The sequence below is a fragment of the Cannabis sativa genome, chromosome 5 (genome assembly GCF_029168945.1).
Source record: "Cannabis sativa cultivar Pink pepper isolate KNU-18-1 chromosome 5, ASM2916894v1, whole genome shotgun sequence".
Classification (NCBI taxonomy): Eukaryota; Viridiplantae; Streptophyta; class Magnoliopsida; order Rosales; family Cannabaceae; genus Cannabis; species Cannabis sativa.
The window spans coordinates 37,288,908-37,294,907 of record NC_083605.1 but is presented as its reverse complement, the minus strand read 5'-3'; positions in this window follow the sequence as shown (position 1 = coordinate 37,294,907).

Below are 6,000 nucleotides of genomic sequence, written 5' to 3'. Positions count from 1 at the left end.
GCCTAGTTGATCCTAGATCAAATGATCTTAATCCAGATATGATTAGGCTCAATCTCGAGAGGCTATTCGTGTTCTTTGATTTGTTAGTTAAGCCTACTTTTAGGTCAGGGTGATACGTACATTTTGGGAACACGGTAGTGCAATTGAGTGGGAGTGCTAGCATAAACATGGAATCTATAGCTTCTATCTGGCGAATAGTAAGCAAAGGATGATCTCCTTCGAGCTTGACCAAACGAACATAAATGGTGGAGTACTCATTTCACATTAGCTGAAATATCATTTATACGGGGTCAAGTGTTTTAAGGAATAAATACATTGTAGGGTGTAACGGTAATTTAATCCCTTTACAATGTAGATCATTCATATAGAGGATCATTGATCAAATTAGGATTATAACAATGGATAACTAATGATGTGTCTATATGGTGGAACATATAGAGCATTCTATATAACTGAGAGTGCAATTCTGAGTTCTATGCGTGGATTCAACGAAGAATTAATAAGTTAGTGAATTTTAGTGCTAAATTCTTGATCTACTTATTGGAAGCTCGGTTATATAGACCCATGGTCCCCCCACTAGTTGAGATAATATTGCTTGTAAGACTCATGTAATTGGTTTTGATTAATCAATTATAATTCACGAATTAGACTATGTCTATTTGTGAAATTTTCACTAAGTAAGGGCGAAATTGTAAAGAAAGAGTTAATAGGGGCATATTTGTTAATTATGATACTTTGTATGGTTCAATTAATAAATATGATAAATGACAATATTATTTAATAATTATTTATAGTTATTAAATAGTTAGAATTGGCATTTAAATGTTTGAATTAGGAAATTGGCATTTTTGAGAAAATCAGATACAAAAGGTGTTAAAATTGCAAAATTGCAAAGCCCAAGGCCCAATCCATTAAGTGTATGGCCGGCCACCTTTGTAGCTTTTTTAAATTGATTTTTTCATTATTTTAATGCCATATAATTCAAATCAAACCCTAGTGGAATGCTATAAATAGATAGTGAAGGCTTCAGGAAAATTACATACTTTCTGAATCAGAAAAACCTGAGCCTCCACTCTCTTCTCTAGCCGCCACTCTCTCTCTCTTTTCTTCCTCAATATTTCGAACCTTCCTTAGTGTATGAGTAGTGCCCACACACATCAAGTGATACCTCAATCATAGTGAGGAAGATCGTGAAGAAAGATCATCAGCAAAGGAGATTCAGCATCAAAGATTCAGAGAAAGAGATCCGTGTTCGTATATTGATAATGCTCGCTACGTAAAGGAATCAAGGGCTAGATATCTGAACGGAAGGAGTCATTATGTTCCGCTGCACCCAATGTAAGGTTTCTTAAACTTTATATGTGTTTAATTTATCGTTTTAGAAAGTTCATATTTAGGATGTTAATAAACATACTTGTGAGTAGATCTAAGATCCTGGTAAAATAATATCCAACAACTGGCCTCAGAGCCATGGTAATTGATTTACTTACATGTAATTTGGACTTTAAAACGATTGTTTGTATGTTCTTTGGATGGTATCATGTTGTATTGAGTGTTATTTGATGATTGATTGATGATTGTGAAATTTTCGTGAAAAATAATTGTTATTTCGGTTCTGGCATTATTTTTATTGGATAGTATGGAAAAAATTAAGCAAGTTAGCCTTTTACAGAACTCAATTTGGATTTTATTTGAATTAGTTATGATTTTTTGAAGATTTGACAAAATCGAAATTTTGTCTTGATAGTTTCTCATGATCGCAGAACTGTCCGTACAGTTTCGAATTTTTTCAATTTTCTTCAATTTTTCATACTTTTTCATGGAATTAACTTCCAATTTTTTGTATGGTTTTGTATATATACTATTACTATTCTTAATTCAATTCTAATTATCATTTTGAATTAATTTAAATTTTTTTTAATTTAATTCAAGATATTAGTGTAATTTGAATTTGAATAGAATTAGTATTTATCTTTTTGCTTAAAAATCTATCTTATTTTTAAATTTGATTATATTTTTTTTAAATTTAAGGTCAGATATTTTAAGATATTTATAATATGTTTTAAGATATTTATAATATCTTTTAAGATATTTAAAAATATCTTATCTTTTAAAGATATTTATAATATCTTTTAAGATATTTTAAAAAAAAAATATCTTATCTTTTAAGATTTTTTAATTAAATCTTTTTAGATATTTTGACCATATTTAAATTTAAAATAAGATATTTATAATCATGTAATTTTAAATAGATATAAGATATTTTGCTAATTTTTTAAATTTTGTTATTTTATTTATTTAAATTACATTTAAAAATTTGAAAAAGATATCTATTTATCTTTTCTAATTTTTTATTTAATTTTATTTATAAAATAACATTTAAAATTTAAAAGTAGTTAGCAAATTTTTGAAATGATATTTAGGTTGGTTGAAACCTAATTTTTCAAAAATTGTAGGTTTAATCTTAAATTTTTTTTTAAATTTCGAATTTTTTTTTAAATTTTTTAAAAATTTTCGAAATTTTTTATTTTATTTTATTTATTTAATTAATTATTTTCGAAATTAAATATTTATTTAAAATTAAATAAATCCTACATCCAACTATCCAGCTAACCTTGTTGCAGGAGTATGTGTTTTAGCTTATGTGTAAGTTTTTAAAACCTATTATTACTTGATTGCAAATAGCCATGGTTACTTTTTGCCAGATCTAATGATCTGATGGCTCCTCGATCAAGATAATAATTTGTAATGTATATTTACAATCTTCTTTCATCTCGTGTATGACCTAGCAACATGATAGGACCCATCCAAAGTGTGCCTGTGTGAGCCTATGTGTTTAATTTTATTATAGATGCATATAGGTTAATGTTGCTAAATAAAATGTCATAGTCATTGATAGATTTTATTTAGGCCCATTTAGTTTTGGGCTTATTCAATTAATAACAGTTGTTCTTATTAAGGTTAAATTCCTCTCTTTTGGGCCTTGTGTGAGAGTTGGGAGCCATAGAAGTGGGTACGACATACCGAACTCAAAGACTCCCTCACACAAACCACCCCAATTGTGAAGGCCCATTTGCCTGATTTGAATGACTGTACTAGGTTAATTAAACTAGTTTAACCTAATAAAATTGATTAGCAACATAATTAATTTCATTTATTTTGAAATTAATTTAAGAAAATATAGTTTAAGGAATTTTATATTCTAAGCTAAACTATATGTATTTTCTTGTATTTAATTAAATATAGAATTATAACCATCTAGATTCTTTCTGGAACTTAATTTAAATTTTTCATTAAATATTCCTATTTAAGTTGATATTTAGTTATCTTCAACTAACCAACTTAAATCTGAATATCTTTTGAATTCAAAATTTCAAAATTAAGTTGAGGAATTTTAGACATTGGTTATTAGATTCTTTAGATATTTTTTAAGTTAATATCTTTTCGAATATTAACTTAAAATGGAATATTTTCAAATTAAGTGGTTACAACTTAATTTTTGATATTTAATTAAATATAAATTTGAAAATATTTAAGTTCTAGATTTTTTCTAGTACAACTTAAATTAGATATTTTTTTTTTCAAATTTTGTGGAAAAGATACTTAGTTAAATAAGATATTTTCTAGATAGTTATTTCTAGACTACTTATTATTTCTAATATTAAATAGGAAAATATTATACATTGTGAAATTAATTATTTAAATAATTAATTTTGGTACAATTTATTTTAAGTATATTTTTTCCTAGTATTAAACTAGAGATTAATAATTAAGCCTTCTCTACACTTAATTATTTATTTCTTGAATTTAATACATTTAATTAATTTGAAAATTAAATATCTAAGTTGATTTTTATCATCATACTTAAATATTTCTTTTTCATGACATTTAATTAAATAGAAAATTATTTTTAGTTGAAATTTATTTTTTCAACTAAATTTAAATAATTTTCAAAATATATTTTTTCTTTATTTTATTAATCAATTTTCGAAATTGCATTTCTTAAATGCTAGAATTTCGAATTTTATCTTGAAAAATAGATTAAGTTGTAAATTAATTATTTTAATTAATTCTTGGATCAACTTAAATCAATGATTTTTTCATTTATTGATTAATTTAAAATAAATTGAATTAAAGTATATTATTAGAAATAGAATTAATTAGTCAAAGGAAAATCTAGATAGGTGATATTTTTGCTTGAAGTATTTTTCTAGTGTATTTAATTAAATAGAAAATTAATATTTAAGTTGATTTTCATCATCATACTTAAATATTTGTAATTTTTCTTATATATTTAATTAAATAGGAAAATTATATTTTTTGTTGTAAATTAATTTTATTAATTAATTTTGGGCCAACATTAAATTAGAATAATTTTTTCCAGGATTTATTTTTTATTTTAATATGCATTTTTCGAAAATTGTATTCTTATATACTTTAATTTTTTGAAATGCAATATATATTTATAGAAAATTAAATTTGAGTTGTAAATTAATTTAAATTAATTTTGTAACAACTTAAATATTTTTTTCTAAATATTTATTGGAAATTATTACTAAGATGGAAATAATTCATGTTATTTTCATATCCATCTAAGTAAAATTTATAAATATTAAATTAAAATTTATATTTAGAATTTTTCATTCTAAATTGGAAATTTTAATTAAATAAATATATATTTAAAATAAATAGAATAAATAAAGAGAATAATAGAAAATACAACTCTTTTCAAATAATGAGCTTTATTATAGAGACATTCGATCTCCATTGTGGGTTTTACACCGCGTTTGTTTTAGTGAGTAATCCTCCCTAATGGAGGAACGTTCATTAGCAATTTCGCACCGTTTAACCTCGCATGATAAGTAGTTTGTAAGTGTTTTGTATGGTATGGATCACCCTAATGGTGGCGACCATACTTGACTTGCAAATTATGAAACAATGGTGGAAGCTCATAAGATAGAATTGCCTTGACTCTCGCCTAAACGGACAACGCCGAATTCCAATCTTGATCGAATAAAAGGTTGCTAGAATGTTTAACATTTTAGACGAGCTGACAACTCTATTCAATGAATGGTAGCTTTGACTCTCGCCTAAACGGGACACTGATATCAGTTTGTTGAAAACCTTGGAAATTATTTAGGATTGTAAGTTTTAGTATTTTCACTTGTCATTCCTACTTGCTATATGTTTATAATTTCTGAATTGTGTATGAATTTATATTGAACCATGTTAATTTCTGTTATTAAGTTGTAGTTTAATTTCGAATCTTCATTGTTGGTCTAACTTGGCTTGTTTATCTAATGAGATAAATCCCTAGTGGATTTTCACCATTAGACATTCATAATAGTGTTAGATCTCGAAAGATAAATATTGTATATGCGACATCTAGCTGTTCATCAATTGATGACACCTTAGACTAGTATTTTTACAATATGAAACAAGAAGATTACATGAATAAGATTACTTTGTCTTTCGCTAATCGAAGCATCGTTGGATTCTTATTTATAAACGAAATTATCCTAATTCCTCTTAGCTTATTCATTTCGAATTAGCTCCATAATATATCATTGGATGAATGGTCTATAAATCATTTCATGTCATTATATTTTCTCTTAAGAAATTAAATGACGCATATGATTATAATCCCGAAATTCTATTCCCAATTGATAAAAACCCTCAATCTTAGAAATCTCCTACTTGTACGGGCAAATCTGACTTAGAGTTTGTATCAGTAGTGGTGGTCCAAGATAGAATTACTCATAATATTTGGTATAAATTTAAGTCTTTGACTTTAATTTTAGATTCCAAATAGAAATTTTCTTATATTTCTAATTCCGTATACAATACGTACACTTTCTCAAGTGTTTAATATCCATCTTCTATTAATGGATTAAAACCGTATGGAATATGAGTTAGGTATTCTGTGACTGTGATCCACTTGCAGTATTCTAAGAACTCTTTGATGTAACTAAACCTATGTCATCATAGACACTACCACAT